This window comes from Podarcis gaigeae (genome assembly GCF_964106915.1).
Source record: "Podarcis gaigeae genome assembly, chromosome: 4".
NCBI classification, from domain to species: Eukaryota; Metazoa; Chordata; class Lepidosauria; order Squamata; family Lacertidae; genus Podarcis; species Podarcis gaigeae.
The window spans coordinates 75046998-75074741 of NC_139677.1; the positions used below are offsets into that span (position 1 = coordinate 75046998).

Sequence of the window (27744 nt, forward strand, 5' to 3'; positions counted from 1 at the left end):
CGACCAAGGCAGTTTCAGTCCCATGATGAGGCCTGAATCCCGATTGGAAGGGATCCAAATGGTCCGCATCCTCCAGGCGTGCCTGAAGTTGTTCAGCAACCACGCACTCAATCACCTTGCCCAAGAATGGAAGATTTGAGACTGGGCGATAGTTGGCCATACTGGCCGGATCTAAAGATGGTTTTTTAAGAAGTGGTTTAATGACCGCCTCTTTCAGCGGATCTGGGAATGTTCCCTCACAGAGGGAAGCGTTCACCACCCCGCAGAGCCCATCGCCCAGCCCTTCCCGGCTTGCTTTTATTAGCCAGGATGGGCAAGGATCCAGGAGACAGGTGGTTGGTTTCACGCGTTCAAGCAGCCTGTCCACATCCTCGGGGGTAATGGATTGAAATCGATTCCATGCAACTTGACCAGACAGAGCTCTAGCACTCTCCCGCCCCAGCCCTGCTCCCACGGTGGTGTCTAGCTCCTTCCGAATATGAGTGATTTTATCTGCAAAAAACTTTGCAAAATCGTTGCAAGAGATCTTGGGGTCTTTACAAAGCCCCGGTGGTAAAGGTGGTTCTGTTAAATTATGAACCACCTGAAAAAGTCTCCTGCTACTATTTTCTGCAGATGCAATAGAGGCGGTGAAGAAATTCTTCTTCGCCGTCGCTATCGCCACTTGGTAGGCTCAACGTTGAGCTCTAACCTGTGTCCGGTCAGATTCGGAGTGAGTTTTTTGCCACCGACGCTCTAAGACCCCCAGCCCTGATTTATAGGGTTTTTTTGGGGGTAAGAATTGGGCTTGGACCTTTTAAGCAGCACGGGACTAGCCTCCCTTGCTGTATAGAGTATCCTTAACAGGAAATACAGTGTTATTGGAAGACATTTGTAACTTCTGATTGCTTTGCAATCTATTATGTTACCATACCCTCCAACATGGTGAGCCAAAACTGGGACATGCATCTTCCTTTCTGTGCTCCCATGCAAGTCACATGACCAGCATGAGATGATGGTAAAAGGTCATGCTCTTAAAGGTAAAGGTAAAGGGACCCCTGACCATTAGGTCCAGTCGTGACCTACTCTGGGGTTGCGGCGCTCATCTCGCTTTATTGGCCAAGGGAGCTGGCATACAGCTTCCGGGTCATGTGGCCAGCATGACTAAACCACTTCTAGCGAACCAGAGCAGTGCACAGAAACGCCGTTTACCTTCCTGCCAGAGCAGTACCTATTTATCTACTTGCCAGGTACCAGAGTGGTACCTATTTATCTACTTGCACTTTGACATGCTTCCGAACTGCTAGGTTGGCAAGAGCAGGGACGGCACAACGGGAGCTCACCCCATCGCAGGGATTTGATCCACCAACATTCTGATTGGCACGTCCTAGGCTCTGTGGTTTAACCCACAATGCCACCCACGTCCCTGTCATGCTCTTATGGTGCCCCAAAACATGAGTTTGGGCCACTGCACAAGATCACAGCCTTGGAAAAAGCCCTGAATGCACAATATCACAACACCCAAAATGGCCACTGTTCTCTCAAAGGGGAGGGGGCAGGGGAGATCTCTGTTTTCCCGAGACACTTGTGTGGTATGTATTACTTTATATGATATGAGTTGTTTATTTTAAATGCTAAAAAAGAGAGGAAACACATCACCTCCCTAAAGAGGACATACCGGTAAAACTTGCAAATTTAGAATGAGTTACTGTAATAGAAATGCAGAGCATCTCACTGTAGTGAGGTGATTGTGACCAGGTGACCTGAGTGCTTGCTCAGTCCAAGTGCTGTTGATGGGCAGCTTCAAGGCCCCTGATCTGTCTCTTCTTATGCTTCTTTTTCTTTAAACTGGGCTTGGACTGGATATTTCCTTCAGATAGGGGATAGTAAATCAGGAACCATGGCCACCCTACTGAGGAGTGAGAGGCCGCAGCCTGAGAGAGAGTTACAAAATCTTTAATAAAACTTAACATTGGTTTAGAGAAAGCGGCACTGTGAGCGATCCCAAAATCGGGAAGCATGTAGGGGCTGTCTGGAAGAATAAACATGACGACCCTAACTTAATAAAGTGAGGCATCCCTGCCAGGGAAAAATCAGTTTTCCCATTCTGTGGTGCATATTGATTTTAAGGGGCTCGCAGCTAACCTAGGCCCAGACATTCCCAGCAGGAGAGATTGCAATTAAAAAACATTGGCAGTGGGTGGCACAAGGCTAATCCCAGCTCACACCAATTTTTGCAGAAGGCAAAGCTGCGTGCCATCCAGAATTGTGAACTTTGCCAAGTCAGTGAGAACTTTCCTGTGAATACTAGTTTCGGCTCCAAGCAACACAGGAAATGTGTATGTGGACTGTCTGTGTTGGTGGTACAGTAGCAAGTTTCTTAGCTTTTTAAACATATTTTTTAATGAAAAGATTTTTTTTTTTCATTACTCTTGTAGGAATTGAAGCCGCTTATACAGGTAATCATTGTCTGCATTCTCCTACAGAGGAAGATCAGTATCTTTTCTGAGTACTGCCACATGTGATCTACAAATAGGAACACTCCTGGTGGGTCTCAGTGATGCTAGTAAATTGAAGCAGCTGTCATAGATGTTGGGGTTGCGGGAAATGAGAGTTCAGGGTTTACCATAGAGATCAAAGACCTGCTTTTGGATATATTCAGAATTAAGCTTCAAAAAAGCAATGCATTCAAAGTGCATTTGCTTTGGTGACTTGCTCTTGAGGAGTAATCATGAGGGATAATCACACATGGACACAACTTAGGGAAGATCTACAACATCACCAGCATACCTCTCTTCTCCCGGGATTTGTCTAAACTGGGACATTATCATGCAAAGAAGTTCAGATATTTTATGTGTGCAATTGGCACATGATATTCCACCCACTACTGTTTTTTTCACTTACCATATACATTGCTATTACAGTGCTTGTTGTTGATAACACTGGGTGGAGCCTTGCAGAAAATATCCTGAATATGTTGTGTACTCATCTCCTGCTTAAAGGATTGAACTGTAGTTTGCTTGTTCTTAAAAAAAAAAAAAGATTTTTTTTTTACACAGTTCTGATTTGACAGAACTGTGTGAGATCTACATAATGAAAACAAATTGGGGTTGCTTAGTGCTCTCACTCTCTGTGTGTGTGCGTGCTCTGAATTTTCTGTAAATTAACATAATTCCATTCTCCCACACTTCTCCAATTGATGTCCAACTTCAATTAAAGCACTTTAAAGCACCTAGGGATCCAGATGTGTTATACCTGCAAAAAGTATTTTAGCACTAAGTAAAAGACTACTTTTTTAAAAAATAAACAGAGTACTAAAATGGCTCCCACCACCAGAGTTAACAGTGAATGTGTGCTGAGGTTCAAACGACCACACCCACAACAGCTGTGCAACACTAACTGGTATGAACAGAACATAGTGGGGTGTTCACATAAAGAAAGCCCAATATTCTCAATAGTGTGAAAAGTCGATTGCAATTCTGCTTGCATCATAAAAAAGGAAGAGCAAATAGGGAGTGGTGCTAGGAGCCACTTATTTAGAAGCTGTCAGGCTTCACGTTGTTGATAAACAAACCCATTGCAACTGCCACCAGAATGCCATGAGAGCTGATGTGGTGTGTGATGGTTAAACTGTTGGATACGGCTTTATAGCAGGCATAGGCAAACTCTGCCTTCCAGATGTTCTGGGACTACAACTCCCATCTTTCCTAGCTAACAGGACCAGTGATCAGGGATGTTGGGAGTTGTAGTCCCAAAACATCTGGAAGACTGAGTTTGCCTATGCCTGATTTATAGGACCCATAGGAACATGCCGTTAGCAAAGTCACTTAAATTGTTTTGGTGCTGTTTTAGAACGATGCCTCAGACACTGCAGCAGGAGCTAATTTATGGAAGAATGCTAGCAGGAGTCTTGTTCTCTTTTTCATTTTATAAGATATTCTTGCCAATCCCAGTCTGTACACAGCAGTGGAATTTCTTCAGAATTGTGTAGGAGAATGATGGCCTAAATAAGCATTGGTTGCTGAGCTACTGGACTCAACATCAAGAAGGAAGAGCATTTGTTTTGGGTGGTCCAGGTCAGTAAAAAGTTGGAGCAATGAGATGAAATGAAATGAAGCAGAGTAAAATGTAGGCAGAATATGTAAGAAGTTTCTTAGAATTAGCTCCAGGAAAGAAATGTTTATTAAAAGTTTTGAAGACTGTCCATTCAATATTGTGGGCCCCAGCCTGTGACTGATATCTCCTTCCTGACTGACGTTAGACTGGCGCCTTTCTTGCTGAACTTCAGGCACATGGCAAAAACTCTTACTCCAGCAGGCATTTTAAGGTAAAGTTTGGTTTGATGATGACGTTTTATTATTTTATTTGCTATAGGGTTTATTTTTATATACATTGCTTAGAAATGTAATTAAGCAATATATAAAGGTCTTAAGCAGGACATTTGATTCTTCTGCTTGCTTTGAGATGGAGGTCCATATAGCGCTTTAGAGATGAACCCAGCGGGTGGTATAGCCAGGAACATATTACTTCATTTCATACCCATGTAACAAAACATGTGTCCTTAAAATATAGGTAGACTGTTGAACCAGCAACTTTACCTGTCGCTGTCTAAGAGGCAAAAGACATGCAGTTATATCTGATGGGCTTGCTCATCCTCTTGTGGTTGTGGTTTTTATATATGGATTTAGAACAAGGGCCCGACTTATCCCAAAAACTCACGAAAGGTTACTGTTAACATGCCCCTAAAAGCTATGTTCCTGCCTGTCCGAAAGGATTTATTGTAGCTAACAGCAATGCTTTCTTCTGGGGGTACTCATGGGTACTCAGTACCGGCACTGCCCCAGAAGAAGAGCACTGGCTAAGAAGATTGCTGAAAGGTGCTGTCCATGTTGAGGGGGAATCAAGCAGGCAGGGGCCATGTTAGATCAACATCTTAGCTAGCCTAGCCATGCAATCCACCTGCTGTCCCTTTTCTTTGGCTATGTACCACACTGATTTCAAGTTTAACTTCTTCATCCCAGAAGAGACAGGACAGTGAGTGTTCCTAATGTTATGGTGGAGAAGGATAATACTACATGGAGGTGCTGGTTGCCACCAGCAACAGTTGACTTAGAGCCCGGTGCTGTGGGACAAGTAGGGACAAGGAAGAAATTTTATTCAGTTCACATTTAAGGGTGCATCTATCAAATTTACACTTTCCGGAACAGTGCACAAACTGAAAATTGAAATTCTCACTTCCCATATTTTTTTGCAGGCAGTTCTCTGCTTAAGTAGTTTTTGCATATATGAAGGCAAATGCAAAATGCAAAAACTGCTTTGAGGTGTGTTTTTTCTACGATCAAGACGTATATAAATTTTATGAAACAAATTTTTATGAAACAAATAAACAGATCTGTTAGTGAAAATAACATACAAAATGTTTTATAATAGGGAAAACTGCTTTGCAAAAATGTGTATGTTCGGCAACAGTACATACAAAAATATGTATATCAGGAGAAATTGCACTAAAACGTTGGTAAATTTTCACAAGGACTTTTTTTTAAAAAAAAAAAAAAAGACTGTAAACTTACATGGGTATGTGGAAAATTGAACTTAAAATTGAAAAATGATAAGCCAAGAGAAACCAAAATGGACAGATTCAACCAAGAGAGTCAACAGCTAAAAACAGGACGAAGTAAATACTTCCCACATTAAATGTGGGAGGGGGAAAATCATATCTCAATGGTAGAGCACATACTTTCAGTGCAACAGATTTCAGGGGCAATCCCTGGTATTTCCAGTTGAAAGGGTCAATTAAATGCCTCAGCCCAAGGCCCTAGAGAACTAATGCCAGTCAGAAAAAGCATAACTGGGCTAAACGGATAGTCTTGCCTGATATAAGGTAAATATTCCGTATTTCAATAGTGACAAATACTAGGACCACTAAGGCCGAAATCCTGAACACATTTTTAGAATATGCAAACGAAAGAAGAGCCCTGCCAGATCAAACCAAAGGCCCATCTAGCCCAGCAGTCTGTTCATACAATAGCCAGCCAGATGCCAACTAGATGCCAATGAGAAACCCACAAGCAGGACCCAAGCACAACAAACAGCACTCTCCTGTTTGTCTTCTTCCACCACAAACAATATTCAGAGTCACGCTGCTTAAGGAAGTCCCACTGTGCATAGTGAGCTTACTCCTGAGTAGAGATGTACAGATGCTCTGTAAGGGGTATTTTACAGGGAGAGGTTGTGGTTGTGAAGGATAAAATGTCTTCCATCGGTGAAGTATCTGTAATGCAAAGCAGCCTTCCACGAGTGGGTAAAATCTGGCATACTTGATGTAATGAAGTGGGAACATGATCAGCCAGAAAAGACAAAGAAAGGGGGAAGGGAGAGTCAACTTGAAGATGAACTAAGGAAGCTGGCAAGTCTCTTTCATCTCATAGTCCGAGGGTTTGCTAAACCCATTAACATACTTGCATGAACCCCTCCCTAGCAACTAAGCAGAGAAGAGACAATTTGGTTCACTTCTGCTGAGGCAATGTGGCGGACAGGAGCAATGGGATTTGGTCTGACCTAGCAATTTTGTAGGTCACCATGCAGTCCATGGAATGTTTTGCGTTGCAGGGAAAGAAAGAGGCAGGTGTTTTTTTGAAAAAGAAAGATTTCTTTCTTCTTTGAGGTGGGCTGAGGGGACTTAAAACACTGTGGAGATTTCCTGACATGCTCATTGCGGTGCCTCCCATAGCTCTAAGTGCGGTAACCAGTGCATAGGTTGGTTGGTGGGAGATTTGTCCCCACCACCACCCCACATGATTTCTGGGGGATTCGTGACAGAAGTCATCAAGGCTGCCTTTTATCAAAGCTATACACTTTAGTAAGTCTGTTATTGCTCACACACAATGTGCTTCATGTCGGATTAATCCAACTATGATTCACACTCAGGATGTGAGTAGAAGGAGGGCAAGACAAGTTGAAAAGATTAGGAAAGGTAAACAACCTCACATCTTGAAAATGGAATTTATGTTTTAAAATATAAACTTTAGAAGCAAAGAAACATTGAGCCTGCATCGTTCAAATTTCAAGTTTGTTAAGCTGCAAAAAAAGGGAGCACTGATCATAGCAACAAAGACAAACAGAAGCAAATAAATACATTATGAAGTCATTGAACATGATAGACAAGGGCCAGTTAAAATGGCCATTCTTAACTGAAGTGGACTGTCTTTCTTTCTTTCTTTCCAGATTGTATTTTACAGAGAGGCCAAGTTATCTGAATAGTTTGCTACAAGCACAAATTGTGACTTACCATGCCTGCCACACAACACACTTTTGGAAGCCGCTATCAGATGTTCTAGTGAATGTACATGGAAGAGAGAGACCCTGCCCCTAACTTATATTCATGGTTATAACATTTGCAGAGATTCTCCATAGTCACAACTATGCACGCAGAAGATTCTCTCTGCTCATGGTTTTCACTTTTGAGGACAAAGTTGCTCAACACTGCAGCACCTTACAAGCCATGTTGTGAATCTAGATGAGGTGCTCAATGCAGTGTCTTCCCATACTCTGTGGGACTGATTTCAGTTTATGAGGCTCGGTGCTGCGGACAAGATTCTTGCAATGATGCATGCCAGTTGGGAAGGGTTGATCAGATGGGTCCAGGCTGTGGTGAATGTTTCTTTATGTGACAGAGTGGTGCCTTCTTCAATTAAACACTTGTGAAGAAGCCCACTCTAGATCCTATGGTTTATAACAACTACCACCTGGTTGCAAATACCAGGTGGTAGAGAAGGATATATTCCTGGAGGATATATACAGTATTACCTGGTGTCAGGTGTGGTTAGGGGGCTGAATTATGACCCATATCGAGAGTAATATAGAGAAGGTGTGACTTTGCATCTCAGCAGTCTCTTGGCAGCTCTTGATACCATTGACCATGGTATCCTCTTGGATTGGCTTTGTAGAATGTGTATTGGTGGTTCCGATCCTACCTACAAGGTCATCTCCAGAGTGTAGCATTGGGAAACTGTGTTTCAGCTCCATGGTCCTTTCACTATGGTGTGCCACAGGGTACCATCTTGTCCCCAGTGCTGTTTAATATTTTCATCAAACCACTGGGTGCAGTTATTCAGAATTTTGAGGCAATGTGTGATCAATATGCTGATGACGCACAACTCTACTTCCCATCAGGCACAGCCAAGATGGCCAATGGTCAGGTATGATGGAACATCTATGGTCTAAAAGTACATAATGCAGCCATTTTGCTGAAGCTAAACAGCTGTCTGTGTGGTCAGTGCCTGGATGGAACTCTGCTTGGGAAAGCTATATATTAGGGATGGGGAGCCTGTAGCCCTTCAGATGGCAGGCTGCTGAGCTCTACATCCAAGAACACAATGATCACTTCCTCAACTGAACCAGAAATGTTCCTAGTGGAGGAAGACTCTATGCCACCTACTTTTTCTGCAGCAGGTGAGTTTTTTCTGAAAGATCTTCTGTCCAGAAAGAGGATTTAAAACCTGAGACTAGAGAGCGTTCAGGATGGATGATTTGTTAATGCCTGCAGTTGTGTCAACCTCCCAGCACCTTCGAGCTGCCTACAGGCATATTAAAACATTTCCAGTTGGGTGAAAAGTTATCTGCCTTAGGTTTAAAAACCATGTGTAAGAAATACCTATCTTTAACTTTTTTTGTACTGTTTTAAACACTGTTTTAGTTGTTCCTACACAAGTCTGTTCTGCTTTCTTCAATAAAATACCATGTTGTTTGATTTTTACACCAAGGCAGATCAGTCAGGATCAATCCACCAATGGAGGATTTGAAAACCCAACAAGACACTTTTGCAATGTGTAAGTAAACTCCCACAGTTTCATTTACACAGTCCCCTCTGTCTTTATCTTCTCTAATTTCTTGTTTAATTTTCTCTTGCTTTTATGTCAAAAGATGTCTAATTCCTGAATCCCTTCTCTAAAACTCTTTTCTAATCTCTTCACTGACCAAACAAGGTTTTGTTTGTTTGTTTAATTCTGGAGAGAAACTATCCCATTTCCTATGGATTATCAAATGAACAAATAGCCTTATAACAAAAGTAAACAAAGTGAAACCAGCTTCTAAAGTCTTTAAGCTAAGGGCTTCTCATTCACTTCATTCTGAAACTGATCCTTGTCTCTCTTATAGCAGTGGCAGTGACTTCTGATCACTTCTAATGCAGGCTGTCTCCCTCAGATTAGCTGGTCTTCATAATGAAATAATAAAAGCTCTCCTTAATCATCTCACCACCAACATGTTCTGGAGACCCCCAACACGCCAACAATACATTAAAAAAAGGCTTTAAAATGTATTCACTGGTAGACATTATATACACATTACCCTACAGTTGTTATTCTCTGTCCAACTCTCACCCAGATTCTATTTTCATTTGGGTTATTGGTTGCCCAAACTCAGTATTTATTTTTCAATAGTTTTAAAATCAAACATTTTGACAATATGAAATTCACGATTTGGGTCTTAAACAAAGAAACCAACCCACAGTGCTGAGAAAACTGCAGAGGACTTTTTTTGTGGTAAATCAATACCGTACATTTCCACCTCTGAACTTCTGCTAGCTGGAAGCATGTAATTATTTGAGTTCCATTGTTAGAGATAAAAACAAATCACAAAATTCAGATCAGAATCTGACTTTGTTATAGTTTATGACTATTTGCATTTGGGGTTCTGATTTGGGGTGCAGTCTCGTTCCCTCCCCACTTCAACTATCCTGTTTATTTGCTCATTCAGAATTAGATGGCCTGGGAGGGTGAATAAATTCACCATAGCAGGATGTATGAGAAATCTCACTGGCACAACAGCCTGAATGAACAAATTTAAAGGAGCCCGTTTCCCACTGAGGATCTTATCGAAACACCACTGTTCAATTTCTTTTCAGCACCATCTTTCATCTGGAGTGCTCCTGTGCCCCCCACCTTCAGCAACACAATATCAAACAGCTGGAGTTTTGGCAGCTGTGAGGATGCAGAGTTTTGAAGTAACTGGGGAAGCAGAGAGAAGCCATCCATTTTTGAGCAGTGAGTTGAAAATCTTAAAACTGTTTTTGTTAATCAGTCACTGATGTTAAATAGATGTTAACACTCTGGAAAAAAAGGAAGCCTTTGTTAAGGATTCAATCGACCGACCCTTTTAAAGGTGTACGGACAAAGTATAAATTAAAATCACAGAATATACAAGCCAGGGAAAATAATGATTATAAAATATGGTAATCCTGCATGCGAATCTAAACAACATTATAGGAACACGAAAGAAGAAAACGTTCAGGCCTTCCAACGTACCAAAATTCCCCAAGCTTAAAATCTGAGACAATCTGATTTGTTTTGATGAAAGGTAATTTTGAAATATAACTACTTCATTTCTCATCGGTATAGCAGAAATTATGCTTCATTCCCATTGTTAGACATTATAAGAGTTAGCAGTGATAGAAACAATAAGCTTTTATCTATATGTGGACAGGATGTGAAGATTTCCTGGTCCCACCTTCTTTTACATATGATGTAATATTCTTCAGACACACTCTTGCCTTCCAAGGCCGTGTCTGTACTATTGTAGTTTCAGACGCAAACCACATGCTCAGAAGTCAGTGTTAAAATGCTTGCATGCAAGTTTAAACCTCCAAATAACAAAGCTTAGATGGTCGGAATGGCATTTAAGAACATAAACTTTTATGGAGAACTCATCCTGTTGTTAACTCATCCTGTTGCTGACATATGGAAGTGTTTACCTCCAAAATACCGCAAAGAACATCACAGTATAACACACCTCTCAAGGGTGCTGTAGCAGTAAATTTCTTGCATCAGCGTGGGGTTGGACTTGATGACCTTTGAATCTCTTTCCAGCTGTTAGATTCTATGACCCAGTGACTTCTTCTGTGCCTTGAATAGCTGTATGGTAGAGAGAGGCTTGCCAGGTGTTGCTTTCCCCATCATTTCAAAGTCATGGTGGGTGATGCTTCACCTATTGAATTTATTTCTACCATGCATCTAGCGAAAGCATGGGAATAGCCTTCCAAGCCAGAAGCTGGAAATTATTGTGGGGATAAGCTCCACCAAGGAGCTTATACAGGGCAAGTGTCAACAATGAAAACTCCAGAAATCAGAAGTTGCTGATATTAGACATTCTCTGGTATCTTAACAATTTGTTTTGAACGCATAAAAATCATTGCCCTTCACCCACTTAAAGAAACAACACATTACAACAGAAGGGGCGGGGGGAAACACAATATTGAGCACATTTCCAAGAATCCACCACAAAGATTGTACATACTTGTCAGACACCCTGGCTGATTCACTTGTAACTTACCTCTTTACTTTTGTTTTTAATCCTAGTTAATCCCCACTCCCACAGTAGGATTGAACCCTGGGAAGCTATACTGTACCAGAAAGGCAAGAAAAATCAGAGACTAGTAGAGACAACATTCTAGGTGTGAATATCTGCCCTGGGCTATTAAACTGATTGGCCTTCTAGAAGGCCATTGGCATGGCTTTCTAACATGAAATAACTTTGAACGGTGGGCGAGATGGTTACAAATTTTGGCATTACCTAGAACTCATTCCTCACCTGGGTGTGTTCATATAGTTATATTTTTTTAAAAAAAAGAAAGCAGGAGATTTTCTGGAATAATCTCAAGGAAGGTGTCTGTGTACAAGAGACTTCAGGCACCCTATGCATTTGAAGCACATTAAGTGCACCCTTGAAGCACACAGCTTCCCTCAAAAGAATCCTATGAACTATAGTTTGTTAAGGGTGCTGGGAACTGTAAACTCTGTGAAGGGTAAACTATGACTTCCAGGATTTGGGGGGGGGGGAGCCATGTGCTTTAAATGTATGGTATGGATGTGAACAGTGTCCCAATAGATGTTCAGTGTAGACCAGTGTGGGGAACCTGTGGCTGTCTAGCTGTTGCTGTATTATAACACATCACCACTGACCTTTAGCCATACTGGCTGAGGTTGATGAGAGTTATAGTTCAATAACCTCTGGAGGGCCACTGGTTCCCCACCACTGCTGTAGACCAACCAAGATTTATCAGACTTGATCTTAGAAGCCTGCCAAACTCTTGTGGGCCTACAATTCTGAACATATGTTGTTTCACAGAGCAGGAATCCATGTGCTACCTACCGTGAGAGGATTGCAAAAAGCTAACCAGCAGTGCAAAAGGAGTTTACGTGAATCTACTTTCAAAAATGGCCACATGTGAAACCCCACTAGTTAGTTTAATGAGGTTTTTCTATTCTAAGCAAATCACTTAAACACAACAGAAACTCTGAAGAAAGCATAGGAATGTACTTTAGGCCAGATTAGATTGTTCATCTGGTGCAGCATTGTCCCATGTGAGAAATTCAACACAAATAAGGTGGCAAATTTTGAGTCCATTCACCCAAATAGAAACTAATACCAACGTAAAAAGAGACTTTCTCTGAATGTGAATACTGTACACACATTCTTGTTTGTGAACAGTACAGAGAAGGAGGAATCTATAACATGGTTCATCTTTATTCCCACCAATACTGTCTGGGTTTTTTGTGCGTACTGAGGTGTTTCATATTTATATATCTTTTAAGAGTGTTGCCTAAACTACCTTATTTAAAATAATCACCACTGCCATCAAAAAGAGCTTCCACTCCAGTAAGGGAACAAAAATGTTGTTTTATCACCTTCCATAGAAAACATTAAAGCAGGGAAAAAAATTACTGCTTCAGGTCTTATTATTTGTTTTCCCTGGATCTTTTTCAAAGTTTTGATTCCTGGGTAATGCAAGTTAAAGTGCACACAACTTGTGCCTTTTTGCAATGTTCTAGTGGTGTTATGTAGAAAAACATCTCTGTCTCCCATTCTAGAGAATCAAAGGCATGAAGCAGCTTTGCAAGCTGAATCAGTATCAAAGAACTCACATTAATAAGGGAAGGTAAATAGGCTACAAGCTTGTTCATTAAAGAAAGTTCAGATTATACTCCCTCACCCTAGACAGTTAGATTAAGAGTGTGGGCTCATCCAAACTTCCACTTGTCCTGTGCCTAAAAAGTACAGGTCCAAGCAGTTTTCCCTTTGCCCTGCGCCACTTTCTGCTGGAAAACCTGCCTTTTAGCAATAAATCGGAACAAATGGCAATTCATGGGAAACCTTATTGAAGTTTGTTCTGCTAAAGATTGGGTTTCCTGGGGGGAAAGTGCAGAGCAAACAGAGGTGTGTCTAAGTCCTGAGTCGTCATCGTCGTCATCATCATTACCATTATTATATATTATTTATACCCCGCCCATCTGGCTGGGTTTCCCCAGCCACTGTGGGTGTCTCCCCCCAAAATATTAAAAGTAGAATCAAACATTAAAAACTTCCCTAAACAGGGCTGCCTTCAGATGTTTTCTAAAAGTCAGGCAGTTGTTAATTTTCTTGACATCTGATGGGAGGGCGTTCCACAGGGCGGGTGCCACTACCGAGAAGGCCCTCTGCCTGGTTCCCTGTAACCTCACTTCTTGCAGTGAGGGAATCGTCAGAAGGCCCCTGGCGCTGGACCTCAGTGTCCAGGCTGAGCAATGGGGGTGGAGACGCTTCTTCAGGTATCCTTCAGGCCAAGATCTAGCCTGTTTCCCGCTTAATATAAACTGTGAGCCACATTTATTTGAACATGGATTCCCCAAACCCTCTGATCCAAATTCTGCTTTCAAATAGGAACTCGATGGGGATCATGTGGTCAGGGAGATATTGCGTTCAGACAAATACACCATCTCTGTGTTCAAAACCACTTTTATTTATATCAATTATTGGGCAAGTTATTTTGTTCTAAAATGGAGTCAACTTACTCCGTGTTTTACTTTAAAATCTCTTTATAACACAGCTTATCCTTGTTTTGTGATTGACTCTACTCATGGCCAGGTCACGGACCAAGCTATACTTGGAAGTTCTGAGACAACTTAGACTTTGGTTGTAGACCAAGTGAATTACATACTTAACCAGATGTCACCAGTTGAGGTCTGAAACAGTTTCATAAAAGTCTGGTGATTTTATTCTGGGTTTAAAAACCTTTATGTGAGTTGGAACAAATTAAGCAGGATAGTGAAATAATGAGTTTTAGTCTTGCGCTTCACTATCAGTATCAGCCTACTAGAATCTCAAAGGAATCTCTCTCCTAAGATTTAGCCATATTTTCAACCTCCTGTGAGGCTTCACTAGAAGTGGAGGCATGGGTAGATGGACATACAGCTCAGAGCAGTTTGGTGGGTTGTTCCGCCATCCCGTTTCTAATTGCAAGACTTTATTTTAAAAAATTTTGTGGCCAGGTCTCAAGATCTGAAGACAAAAGTGTGTAAGAATGCAAGAAGAGTTCTATTGGATCAGATAAAAATGTCAGGTGATACACATTGGGGGGAAAACTTCAAATTTCACACATAGGCGCATGAGTTTGAACTGGCGGTGACAGACGAAACCTTTGAGTCTTAGCTCAATGAAGATGCTGACCCAGTGTGCGGCAGCTATGAAGAAAACAAATGCCATGCTAGGGTACATTAGGAAAGGGATTGAAAGTACGGTAAAAGTTGCAATATCATAATGCCTTTACACAAATCTATGGTATGATTGCACTTGGAATATTGTATATTCTTCTGGTCGTCCCATCTCAAAAGGGATATTGTGGAGATGGAAAAGTTTCAGAAAAGAGCAACCAATGATCAAAGGGTTGGAGCAACCTCCCAATGAGGAGAGGTTACAATTTTAGTTAAAAGAAAGGTGAGTAAAGGGGGACAGGATGGTGGTGTATACAATTATACATTGTGTGCAGAAAGTGGACAGAGAGACATTCTCTCTCTCTCATAATTCTAGAACTTGGGGACATCCAATGAAGCTGAATGTTGGAAGATTCAGAATAAAAAAAAGGAAATACTACTTCATACAGCGCATTGGTAAACAATGGAATTTGCTCCCACAAGAGATGGTGATAGCCACCAACTAGGATGGCTTAAAAAGAGGATAAGACAAATTCATGAAGCATACAGCCAGGATGGCTATGTTCAGCTTCTGTTCAGAGCAATATGCCTCTGAATACCAGTTGTTGGGAACTGTAAGTGAGGAGAGTGTTGTACACCCAGGTCCTGCTTGCGGGCTTTCTGGTAGGTGACTATGAGAACAAGTTGTTGGCCTAGATGCCAGTGTGGTGTAGTGGTTAAGAGCCGTAGTCTCATAATCTGGGGAACCGGGTCCGCTCCTCCACATGCAGCTGCTGGGTAATCTTGGGTTAGTCACACTTTTCTGAAGTCTCTCAGCCCCACTCACCTCACAGAGTGTTTGTTGTGGGGGAGGAAGAGAAAGGAGCATGTTAGCCGCTTTGATAAAGCGGGATATCAAATCCAAACTCTTCTTCTTCTAGATGGGCCTTTGGCCTGATCCAGCAGGGTTCTTATGCCTAATAGCCATTGATAGACTAACCACCATGAATATTTCCAATATCCTTTTAAAGACATTCTAAACCAATGACCATTGCCATCATGACCGTGAATTCCATAGGTCCAGGATGAGTTGCCATATCAGATGGAGAAATCTGATTAAGAAATACTTTCTTTTGTCACTTCTGAATCTACCAATCAATTTCACTGGGTGACCCTGAGAGTGCTTCTGGACAGTTGCTGTTTTCCAGTGGGATTCAGTCACATAGCTCCAAGGGCAGCTTGGGCAATTAAAGAGCATTTGGTGCTCTTGCATAACAATCCTTCCACCTTTGCATATTTTGCAAGAAGAAAAATTATGGGGAAACACACTGGAAAGTGTGGGATGACAGTTGCTTGACACAATGCTGTATAACCCTTCCAGAGACACATCAGAATGAATGGAATAGTCAGCGCTGTCTAACCACCCTGTGAACTTTGTGCAAACAAATCAGGATGAATGCATAATAAGTGGGTCCTGTGGAAGTGGCCTGAGTTCTTATGGGAGAAGAAATTCTCTATATCAACCCTTTACAACCCAGCTAGATTGGTGGGGTATAAATAATAAAAATATTATTATTACTTCTAACCCTCCATCATGTTTTTACCTTAGCTGGCCTTCCTCTTGCATTATGGCCCTGCGAGCAAATCAGTGAATGCTAGAAAGTTTGAATATACAGTCATACATCAACCCTCAGGTTGAGCATTTTCAGGTTGCGTCCTGCAGCGACCCGGAAATACTGGAAAGGGTTACTTTCGGGTTTCGCCGCTCGCGCATGCGCAGATGCACAAAATGACATCACGTGCATGTACAGAAGTGGCGAATCGTGACATGCGCATGCACAGACGCAGGTTGTGTTCCTTTCAGGTTGCGAACGGGCCTCCGGAACGGATCCCGTTCGCAACCAGAGGTACCACTGTAATCTAACCTTTGCGTAAACTTTGTGCAAGCAAAACTGGTCGACCGCTCACTCAGTGCACAGTTCCTTTGGACCTGCCTACACTATTGTATTCCCTGTGCAACCTGTCCCCTCTTGTTGGCGGGCTGCACCCTCCCTGTTCCTGCCCAAAGCTTGTAATATGCCATAACCACATTGTTTAAATTTATAAACAAATAACTTAAGATGCCCTGGGGAAAGACGCGATGGCCCTCAGTTCTACAATCTCGCATACGCAATGCACACCCGCCAACCCAACATTCAACAAACTTTCTTATGTGCAATCGAGGGAAGCGATCCAAGGGGGCTTCTGTTGGTGGTACTAACTTTCCAGGACAAGGGGAGGTAACTTGTTTAGTAGGAGCCGCATCTAGGCAACCTCGTGGGTCTCTCGCCCCCCCCCCCCAGCAGCGCGGCAGATTGTTCCGACTGATCTGCCCTCTCTCCACATCCCTGCCTAAACAGCCTGCTGTGATCAGTCTAGTGTGCTCTAAAAAATGAGCCTCCGCTATAGTTAAAGACGCTGCTCCTGACTCCCCCGCTCGCCTCGTTACACCCCCTCCCAGCCCAGCACTGATGAATAGCGATCGGGAGCTTTGACGGAGGACTGTCACATACCAACTGCAGAAAGCAAAGGGGTGGTATGGAGGGAGAGGGAGGGAGGGAGAGACCCTCCTCCTTTCTTTGCAAAACTTTTCAGCCCAACTTTCCCAGCTTCCGCTTCTCTCGGATTGGCGAGGCCGTGGCGGAGGGGGAGGGATGTCGGTTTTCCTATGCGATTCCCTGTAACATCGCCTTCCCTTCTTTAAACCTCAGGTGCAAGAGGGCGATCTGCTCTCATCCCGCTCCGGACTTCTTCTGGGGGGAGAGAAGGTGATTTTTTTGAGTATACTTTCCTTTTTCTTTTCCCCCTGGCAGTTCCATTTCCCCCTTTCCCCTTCTGCGGCTCCTCCCTTTCCCCCTCCTCCTCCGCCAGGGGAGGCGGGGGCAGGACTGGGAGGCTTCGGAGCCGGGTTAGCAAAAAGAAGGGAATTGTTTGAGAGTTCAGTCATCCAAAAAACCTTCTTCCATATGGAGGCTCCGGCTGCCTCGATCCCAGTGGCTTTCTCGGCTCTCTGCAGTTTCTTCTTCCTCTTCCGCTCAGCTTTGTAGGGAAGCTGCGGACTCTTCCTAAAAGCCGCCTGCTCCCAAGTACAACAGCCTCCCTTTCTCTCTTAAACCTCCTCCATCCAGATTCTCAACATCAGCTTTATTTGGGTGAGTGCCTAGTTGAACTGCCCGGGCTGGGAGCTCCCCAGTCTTGGGGTTTGGGGTTCTTTGTTGCTGTTTCTTTCCTTTAAAAACTCCCTTCTTTTCCTTTTTTCATTTTCTTTTTCGGTAACCGCTCTCCCTTCAGCATCATCAGAGATTTTGGCTGAGGGAAGCAGCAGCAGCAGCAACAACAACAACAAAACAACCCCAAAGTTTGATTTTAAACAAAATCAAACAAAACCGAGGAGCAAAATAAAGTCATAGGCTTCCCCGTGTAACAGTAATTTGTGGTGTTGGGAATTTGGGAGGACAGAACCGGGATGTTTGGTTTTTTTCCTTTTTTGCGGGGAGATGTAGGATGAGTTTGATAGTTTATAAGAAGTCAAGAGTTTCCCATGCTTCTTTTAACTTTCTCTGGTTTGTGCAGGTTTGTTTTTCGCTGGGCAGGTGAGATTTGCAGCCTGGCTGTTTCACTTTTTTGCCATCATCTTGGCAGTAATGGAGGACCTGGCAATTGCTCTGTACAATTCAGCTCCAGCTCTTGCCAAAAGTCCACCAGAGATTGCAATGTGTTTGTTTGTTTGTTTGTTTTTAAAGGAAAGAAATGGGGGAGAAATAATTTTTCTTTATCATCTTAGTTCAGGCTTGTAAGGCAATCTAGGAAATGCCTTGTAGCAAGCCTGCATCAGTAGGGTAGATTTATTTAAAAGTTTTTTAGAAACTTGAAAAGATGGGGGGAGCATGTAAATGTTGCAGCATCTTTTGCTTGCTTGTGACAATGCAGGCTGCTGCAACATAGAGAATGCATGAATGAGTTTGCTCAGAGTAAACAAGTTTGTTGTCTGCATTTGCCTGTTCAACTGCTTATTTTTGTAAACTTTTTGTTTCCATCTTTAAATGAAAAAGAAATTGGCGGTAGTAGGTAGAAAAGTATTTTAGAGGATTTTATATCTTACATGCCTTGTTTTGGTTGTAAGATTTTGTCAGAGACCTGTGATTGAGAAGTAAAAGTTATTTGCAGGAACTTCCCAGTTCAGCTTTTCAAAAGGATATTTAACACTTGCTAATAAAGTGGGGAGAATCCTCAAGTGGCAAAACTTATGTAAACACCTTGGGCATAATCCAGCTGCCGTTAAGCCCTTTTAAGATTTAGGGATTTCATTGGTAGAGAGTTCTGCACCTGCTTAATTCTCCACTTGGTTTCAATAGGTCAAAAAGGTGCTTACTGTTGGCTGGGTTGTAACCTTGGTGTTCTTGAGAAATATTTCCAAGAGCCCTCATTTCTGAAATACTTCAGTTAATTAAAAACTCTTACTAACATTTTAGTTTTTAAAAAACTGGATGTCCATATATTGTAATTGTATATAGCAAAACTATATTGATATTGCGCTTACGTTAAAATTGTAAAAGTTCTAGGTAAACTGGGATTTTCCTGAGAATTATGGTATGACAAATCTAATTTTGAAAAACTTCCTTGTGTTTTTTTATGATCCCATCCCCATTACTTCAAAACTACAAACCTGCAGCTCATCCTATATGTATGTAAAACTCCCTATGAGTTTTTGGAAATTAAATATATATATATTATAGTTTGTTTAAGCGAAGGAAAAATAAGATAATATTTATGTGAAAGATGCATAGCTGGAAGCCAAGAGTTGTTCACCACTCTCTGTTTAGCTCCAGCCTTCCCAACCACTTTCATAATGAAACCTGTGGAAGATGGTTATGTCCAGGCACAATGTCCTTGCTTGTAGCTAAAGAGTAAAGTTTAAATTGCATGTGGCTGTTTCTAACAAGGATTCAGATATTATGACAGCTATCTAGGAGATTTGTGTCTATTTAGGTGTGGATTTACCTCACTGTGGGTTGTGTAATGGAACTGAACTGTTCTATATCAATGCACCACATTTTCTGTTGGGGGTCATTGTTTTAATAATCAAATGTTTCCCCAGCTATTTTTATTGATGTCTGTGTCTGTGTCTTTGTTGATAATAGATTTTTATAACATTACTGGCTTAGTCTGAAAGAATGAGAGTCACAAAACAGACAGAGTTTTTATTGGTCCTGCATCTGTTGTTGAACTGGTGCATACTTGCTGAATAAACCTCAGAGGTACAACCCTTTTTAACGTAGAGTTGACCCATAAAGAATACCACTCTAACTACTTGTAACCAATGATATTGTAACCAATATATATATATATATATATATATATATATATATATATATGCAGGTTTTGGTGTCCTCGGGTGTCTTCCCGTGTAAAAGTTGGGGTGTCTAGGCGACATTTCGACGAGGTCTCACTCGTCATCTTCTTTGAAGATGACGAGTGAGACCTCGTCGAAACGTCGCCTAGACACCCCAACTTTTACACGGGAAGACACCCGAGGACACCAAAACCTGCATTCCTGTACCCGTGAAAATCTACGAAAGCAAATATATATATATATATATATATATATATATATATATTGGTTTGGTGTCCTCGGGTGTCTTCCCGTGTAAAAGTTGGGGTGTCTAGGCGACGTTTCGACGAGGTCTCACTCGTCATCTTCAGGCTGGTGCTTTCGGCTTCTTGTTACTGGAACAGAGCGGGATCTCAATGTTTGAGTTCCTATAAATACTGTAGAGGGGGTGTGGTGTCTAGCCTCCAATGTTCTGTTCCAGTAACAAGAAGCCGAAAGCACCAGCCTGAAGATGACGAGTGAGACCTCGTCGAAACGTCGCCTAGACACCCCAACTTTTACACGGGAAGACACCCGAGGACACCAAAACCTGCATTCCTGTACCCGTGAAAATCTACGAAAGCATATATATATATATATATATATATATATATATATATATATATATATATACTGTCTTCCCTTTCATCCTAATCCCCTCTCTCACACACAAAAAATATCCTGTTAATAATAAACCTTCCCAGACCCTTTCTATAATGTCTTCTGCAAAGTTTGCCACTTAGAAATGTAGATTCTGTTCCTATTAACTCTCCGCTAGCTGCGGAGTGCAGGTTCCAGCTTTTACTATTTGCATTTAAGTCTTCAGTTTGTAGTTTGTTTCCAGTCCAGCGGTTCCACTGCAGTGACTAATGAAGGTCCACAATGTGAGAATGTGGCAGTTTCAAACAGACCCTAGCTCTTTCTTCCAGAGATTGTATAGGGAAGGCATAGACAGTTGGGAGTTTGAGATAGGAGTGGTATACATTCCTGCGTACAAAGCACAAGATCTGGAAAGTCTATTCCTTGCTCAAGCTGACTTCTATGATTCTTTTCTAACCCACAAACTTGTGATAACATATATGTAACTCATGAATGCAAATCATTATAGCATTCATCACAACTTGCAATAATAAATAACTGCAGCCACAATCATGTGAAAGAGAAGTTGTTAAACCAGTCGCTTCTGTTGGTAAAGAAAGGTTAGTAGTATTGAGATGCTGAAAATTTAGCTACAGCGAAAGAGTGAGTCAGTTTTCTGATTGATTTACACCCATCTTTAATTCCTAGAAAGGAGGAGTAACCAAAACACTTTCTTTATATAGGCTGGCAAAGGAAACAAGCACAGCCCATATATATATTTAAAACACTCTCTACCTTTATAGCTTAAGGGCTGGTTTGTGGTGAGTAGCTTAAGGCCATGCCTATAACAGCCATATGGATAGGCAAGACACAAGAACTACTGTTGATATAGGGAGGTAGACTTGGGGAAGCTCATTATCTTGGCATGTTTTGGCTCCCACAGGTGATGAGAGACTTGTGCCATTGACTTCAGTAGGAGTCATAGTAAGTTGGTATGAATCTGGAAGTCTCCCAGTTAGGGAGGGTGTTGGTGAGTTCAGCTTGCGAACTTTTTAATGATCGGTTCTTCATACTGAATAGCCTTCCTTGATATTCATTTTACAGGCTAATCTGATCTTGGAGGATTGCTTTATCAATGGCGGTAAATTGAACTTTGCAGTGTTGCAGAATGGAACTTTCTAAACAAAAACAATTAAGCACATTAAAAGTTAAATGCATAATAATCCTATTTTAGCAACAAATGTTGGCTGTTTCTGATGAAAAGCTCTGAGACTCCTTAACTTATCTACACTTTCAAGGGGTCCGACAAAAATCCAGTATTCAATACATTCATAGTATAAATACAAATACATGTTTAATGTTAGGTCTGAATGAGGTCACTGTGACAGACATTGCTGAATATGTTCTAGCTGTGATCTTGGTATGGGTGTTGGCTTTGGTCACGTTACCTTCTGACGATAGTATGGTGCATGGGTGGGGAGCTTGTGGCCCAACAGATGTTGCTGGCCTACAGCTCACATCACCTCTGATCATTGGCCATGCTAACTGAGGCTGATGGGAGTTGAAGTCAAGCAACATCTGGAGGGCCACTGGTTCCCCACCATGAACTTTTTAGTCGTGGTGCCTAAGTTGGAACTTCCTGCTTATGACATTTCATCTTATGACATTTCATCTTATTTCAAAGAGCTTTAGTCTGAACTTTTCCAGTTGAAAAACTGATGATGATGCCTGTGTATATTTTGATAGATTTTACTTATTGTTTGATTTATTAATGTTGAAAACCAGTTTTGCTGCAGATTGGTGCAGAACTTTAATGATAACTTTTAGCTCATTGAGCTTCCATCTACAAACACCAAAATTCCCAAAGTTGATAGCATTCATATGACCATATACTGTGTTAATGTGTTATTGCAAGTGATGATTCAGCAAACTGGGGAAATTTCATGAAGCAAATAAAGCTTCATCTTGCTTAATAATTTTGTATTCTGTGAAAGGAACAGATCTTCATGTTGCCTTGCATCTTTCTGCAAAGAGTAGTCTGGCAATAGAGTTTGTTTCTGCAGATTTTACTGAGTTATGTTTTAAGGTGTATAGAGTTAACATTTTAAAAACTACAGCTTACAATGATATTAGGAGTTTATTTTCTATCACAGCATCACATTGCAGAGGTCCAGTTCCATCATAACAGTGGAACCATGGTTAAGCATTCAAGAGTAGGCCACAAAACCATGCAGACCTTCCTGCTGTAATGCAGTTTATTCCCAATCTTGGTTAAAATTAACATAGTCTGCTTGTAAATTAATGTTGAGAACCCATTTTTAGTCCCCTTCTGTGATACCAGTCAGATGGAGAAGACAGATATGGTTAGATTATTTGCATACATTCCCTAGTGACATTGGAATGTACTATGGTTACTGTGCAGTGTGTGTGTGTGAAGAGAGCTGTCTTTAGTGCAGGGATGAAGTGCCTGTGATTCTGCAGATGATGCTGGACTACAATTCCCATTATCCCTAACCATTGGCCAGACCAAAAGCTAATCTAATCCAGCATTTTGTTCTCTGTGACCAACCAGATGTCTATGACAAGCCAACAAGGTCATGAGTGCAACAGCACGCTACCATATGCTTTTATACTATAACTATCATCCCTTCTGACCACTGGCCATGTGGGCTGCAGCTGATGGGAACTGTAGTCTAACACAGTGTTTCCCAACTTTGGGCCTCCAGATGTTTTTGGCCTACAACTCCCATCATCCCTAGCTAGCAAGACCAGTGGTCAGGGATGATGGGAATTGTAGTTCAAAAACAGCTGGAGGCCCAAGGTTGGGAAACACTGGTCTAACACCTGTAGCAGGCTACCCCTGTGTTATGTATGGTCATGCTACATGCATGATGATTGGGCTCACAAGATCCCCGCTTCTCCTCTGATGCAATTCTGAGGGGAAGATTGGAAGTACCTGTTTCTTCAAAACTTACCAGAATTCCTTGTTAATGTCTGAACTTTGGGATCTCTGGTTATTTTGAACTATGGTTAGTAAACTAGCCAGGATCCTAAACAACAGTTTAATCCTGGCTTGTTTGAACTAAGTAGAGTTGCACAAGTATGAACATAATGGGGATCTCTTTGTTTGTTTAAAAGTAATTCCCATGTGGAGAGGAGGAAAGGGAATGAATAGTGTGTGAGCCTTAGGTTCATGGGCAACGATCGAAAGAGAGATGGTGCCATTGTAAGTGTTCTGGGAAGGTGTCCTTGTGCTTTGTGGGTTGGCAGCATGTCAGCTCTGTCGTGTACTTTGACAAATGGAGAGTCAAACTATTAATGCCTGAGTTTGTATAGTCTTCTCAGAGGACTCAGTTTTCATGTAGGAAACCACTTGTTTGAAACAAGCCAAAATGTATCACTTCAAAGAGAAGACTTGCTTTCATGTCTTCTTTCAGATGTGGTACATTATGGTGTGCAGGGTGTGATTTTCACAAGTGTGGGTATAAAACAAGTGACTTCCCACCTGAAAACTTGAGATTGTACTAAAGCATGAGAGGATTATGCATAGCTGAATTGGCCCTGAAGATGGTCAGCTGATGATCTTGAGCAGGTAGGCAACTGACCTAGACTTTTAGCCAATAGCTGTACAGAGAGACTGTTGTAATCTTCAATCACGCCCTTCCCCCTACCCCAGATTACTGACTCCTACATCTTCTCTCTGTTAAACCATTCCTTCAAATTCTCCACTCCAAAAAGCAAAGTTGGCTTTATCTTTAGAGAAACTTTTGGATGCCAACATATGAGGGTGGGAGCAGGAAAGGGCAATAACATCAAATCCATTAGTCAATTTTTAGCACAGTTGCCAAAGAAAATGTTTTTTAACATACTTGGGGGGGGGGGAATTGTGTGAAGGATCCAACTGTAGATGAAATAAATGTAGGCCATTCATTTACAGAGTAATCAGAGTGGGAATATTCTGGCAGAATTATGCAACAAAGATTATTTCCAATTGCCACTAAGTTGGAAGCCTCTGGGTTATTAATAATTATTGTACATTTATGCAGTTTTTCTGTCTACCCCAAAAGGAATAATGCATAGATCTAACTCTTTCCACAATAAAACACTTGGAACTGGTCTATGTGTTAACTTGCACCACAGACCAGTAGACCTGTGGCAAATTGTCCATACAGCCCAACTGTATTGTGAAGTCAGACTCATTGTTTGACTTGAGGGTGTCATGTTGTGAATTTCTCTTTTCCCATTCATTATGAGTGGCAACCATGGTGGAGCACAAAAATATATAGTTTGGTGCACAAACAACCCCCTTAATGGATAGTCAGATCCCATAATAAAGTCAGTGCCATTTCTTGCCACGTTCTGGAGCTCTTGCAAGCAGGCTTAGATAGGGTGTTACAAATGAAAAACAAATAATGATGTTACATTAAAAAAAAAAAACTTAGCTGGTCAACCCTGCTTTATGATTTGGGGTACTAAAGGCCATGAAAAGCACCTCAAGTTTAGGCTGAGAAAGTTTAGAAGGGTAGAAAAGGTAACTGAAGTATCCATGTAAATAATTCTTGGTAAAAAAAGGGGGGGGTAAAAAAAAACTTGAGGAAAGGCTTGAGGAAAGAGAAGGTGGAGTTTGGGCAAACATCAAAAATGAAAACCATCTTTCAAGGAGGATAGAATTTCTTGACCAAATCCCCAGTGCAAGAACTGTAGCGATCAAAGGAATAGTTTCACCCTTCATCTTTGAGTTAGATTCCTCCTCTGCAGAACCGATGGTGAGAAGACCCAATTGACCTTCTTCCCCAGTCCTTTTGGGTGGGATCTTTGCTGCTCCCAAAGTGTTTCCCCTTGCCGTGACTCCTCCTTGGATACTTCCTTTTTTTCCGGTATGATGTGCATAACAGCTGTCTGGATCACAAACAATTGCTGTTTCACTGTTCTGTTTCTCTAGGGTTGACATTAGAGAAACAAGGTGATAACCATGCAGCATTTTACTCATTTAAAATCTGTAGGAATTATTTTTTAATGTTCAAATGCTCTCAATTCCAACATGGAGAACATGGATCACTCATCCTATTAATATAGTAAAAGGTCCTGGGTGGTACCTTAGGCTGCAGTTAGTGTGATAGTTTTCACTCTTTCTAGCCCTGGGATCCATCTCTAACACCAATCTGTAACATGAAGTCCACTTTCAATGTTTTATCTTGTTTGTTACTCTTCCTTTTAGTCTATCTGACTGTTTACATTTGTGCTGCTTGCTTTCTTACACTCACTGATTCATCCAAAGGAGGTTGTGGTACTGCAGTTACAACTTACCTTAATGCCAACCAGTTGAAGACTAATGTACAGAATATTCAAGAAATGAGAATGCACAGCCATATGTCACTAATTCTCAAAGACCCAGACAGCTTTGACTGAGATTGATAAGAAAAGTATGGTACATGACAAATGGAGACTGTAGATGGCTCGCCTCAATTTAGTTGTTCTTGTTGTTCTTGTTATTATTATTATTTATTTCATTATTATACCGCTTTATATTTTAAAGAAAAAAACTCTAAGCGGTTTACAACCTACATTAAAGCATCAAATGAAACAATCCAGAATAAAACTTGGCAAAAGAAAGTCAGATATAAAGAATGCATTCAAGGAAACATAATTAACAGGAAATTAAACTTTTATCTTGAAAGATTTCAAAACAAAACATTACAAAGAAGATCAAGCACAGGATGTGAATTTAAGGCAGCAAGAACAAATTATCTTAACATTTCGAGATAAAACATTACTCAAGGAAGTCAAATGTAAAATGCACATTTGAAACAGCATTATCAGCAAGAGTATTATCTTAAGCAGAGGACGTATCTGCTGCTGTTGCTGCCAATCCTACCAATGGTGGTTCATGGCAGCCAGCGGCTGTGGAAGCTCAGGCTCGATGACCTGGGTCTGCACTAAGAGACAGCCAAGAGACAGTTCTGCCTGCGAGCAGCATGTTTTGCCTGTGAAGTGCCTCTAATTCTGCTGCTTGGAGAGGGGAGGAAGAGTACCCGGAGAGTAGGCTTCTTCTGATGACTCCTGATTCATCCTGGGTTTGTGGGAAACTCAACCCTCTTGTTTTCAGCCACAGGAATGATCCTCTGAGACAGTTGTCTGTGTTCCTGGCTCTTGGGTGTGGGGCAGGATGTGTGCCAGTTCTGCTCTGTTCTTGGATGACAGTGGCTAGAAGTAGGATGCAAATAAGGAGAAGCAGAGCAGAGGCGGGATGGTGGTGGAGTGAGAATTGTAAGCTGCTGAGTTCTAGCTGTAGGGGAAGGAAGGATCATATGGGCAACGGCTGGTCTCTTGTGGCCTCTTTGATCCTGGCTTCAAGACAATCTGAGATCTTCTGAGCAAAATCTCTCCTCTCTGTTATTTCCAACTTCTTTCTATAGGATATTCAGCATACAGTAACCTCTTCTCCTTCCTTTGTTTCCCCTCCCCTCTCTTCTCTCCACATACAAGCTTCTTCTCCCCTCCCTCCCTTTAAATCTTCTTGGCAGAAGTTGAAACACACAATGAGCTTGGACCAAGATGAAACTAGTTGTGGAGTGTGTTGGGCAATGAGATTCATTTGTTCTGAACCTTGAGGAGAGAAGGCGGGTGAAGGAAAAGGAGGAGAGAGAGATGACCCTCCCCAGATTTGGCACAGTGCCAAAAATGTGTTTTACTTGGAAAAAGAAAGTTTTGACGTTATCCTGGAGTTAACTCTTTCGCCACCCGTAATACAAGGACCATTAGACAGAGCAGCAGACATCTTACTGCCCTCCTAAGGGCCCTATAATAAACCCTGACTTAACTGTTGTACCACATTAGTTAAGATTGCCATACTTATTTTGATAGGCCAAAACCTTTAGGAGTACTTAGCAACTAGCAGCCATCATCAAGGATACTGACAGCAAGTGGCATCCCTCGACTGAAGAGAAATGTGCATTTCTTTTTCAGAGAAACAGTCATGATTGTCACCATCTTTAAAAAGTCAGAGTTCTTCAATTAGAGATGGAATATCTGTTCTATGTTCCCTTCTTTACCACAGGCACCATGTTATTATGATCACCCTTTAAATCAGTTCCTTTTCACTGCAATACCTCTAACCCTCCTCATTTGTACCATGAGGAAAATGTTATGCCTTGCTTCACAGAATGTAGGAAGTTTGAGCTGACTATTGCTGTTTAGACAGATATTTTCATACCGTGACATGAACGGGATTGACAAGAGCCTTGCTTTTTCCCTGCCTAGTAGCTGTTTTAATTGAAAAAAGGGGACTGCGGGGGTGAGGTGAGAGGAAAGAGGAAGAAAGATGATTAACAC

At 41.7% G+C, this 27744-nt stretch overlaps 1 protein-coding gene across 7 annotated transcripts in view; it reads left to right on the forward strand.

Annotated features, from left to right (window-relative positions):
* Positions 1 to 2422: 2422 nt before the first annotated feature.
* BOC (BOC cell adhesion associated, oncogene regulated) overlaps positions 2423 to 27744 on the forward strand; it is a 74933-nt gene continuing 49611 nt past the window's right edge. Inside the window, exons 1-4 of one of the 7 annotated variants that reach the window (XM_083736197.1) lie at positions 2423 to 2526; positions 3914 to 4055; positions 8742 to 8807; positions 9884 to 10022. The gene's annotated coding sequence lies outside the window, so the exon portion shown is untranslated. Of the gene's footprint in view, positions 2527 to 3909; positions 4056 to 8741; positions 8808 to 9883; positions 10023 to 17085; positions 17615 to 27744 lie in introns of those variants that run through there. The other 6 variants (XM_083736196.1, XM_083736200.1, XM_083736201.1 and 3 more) reach the window with 6 other exon arrangements.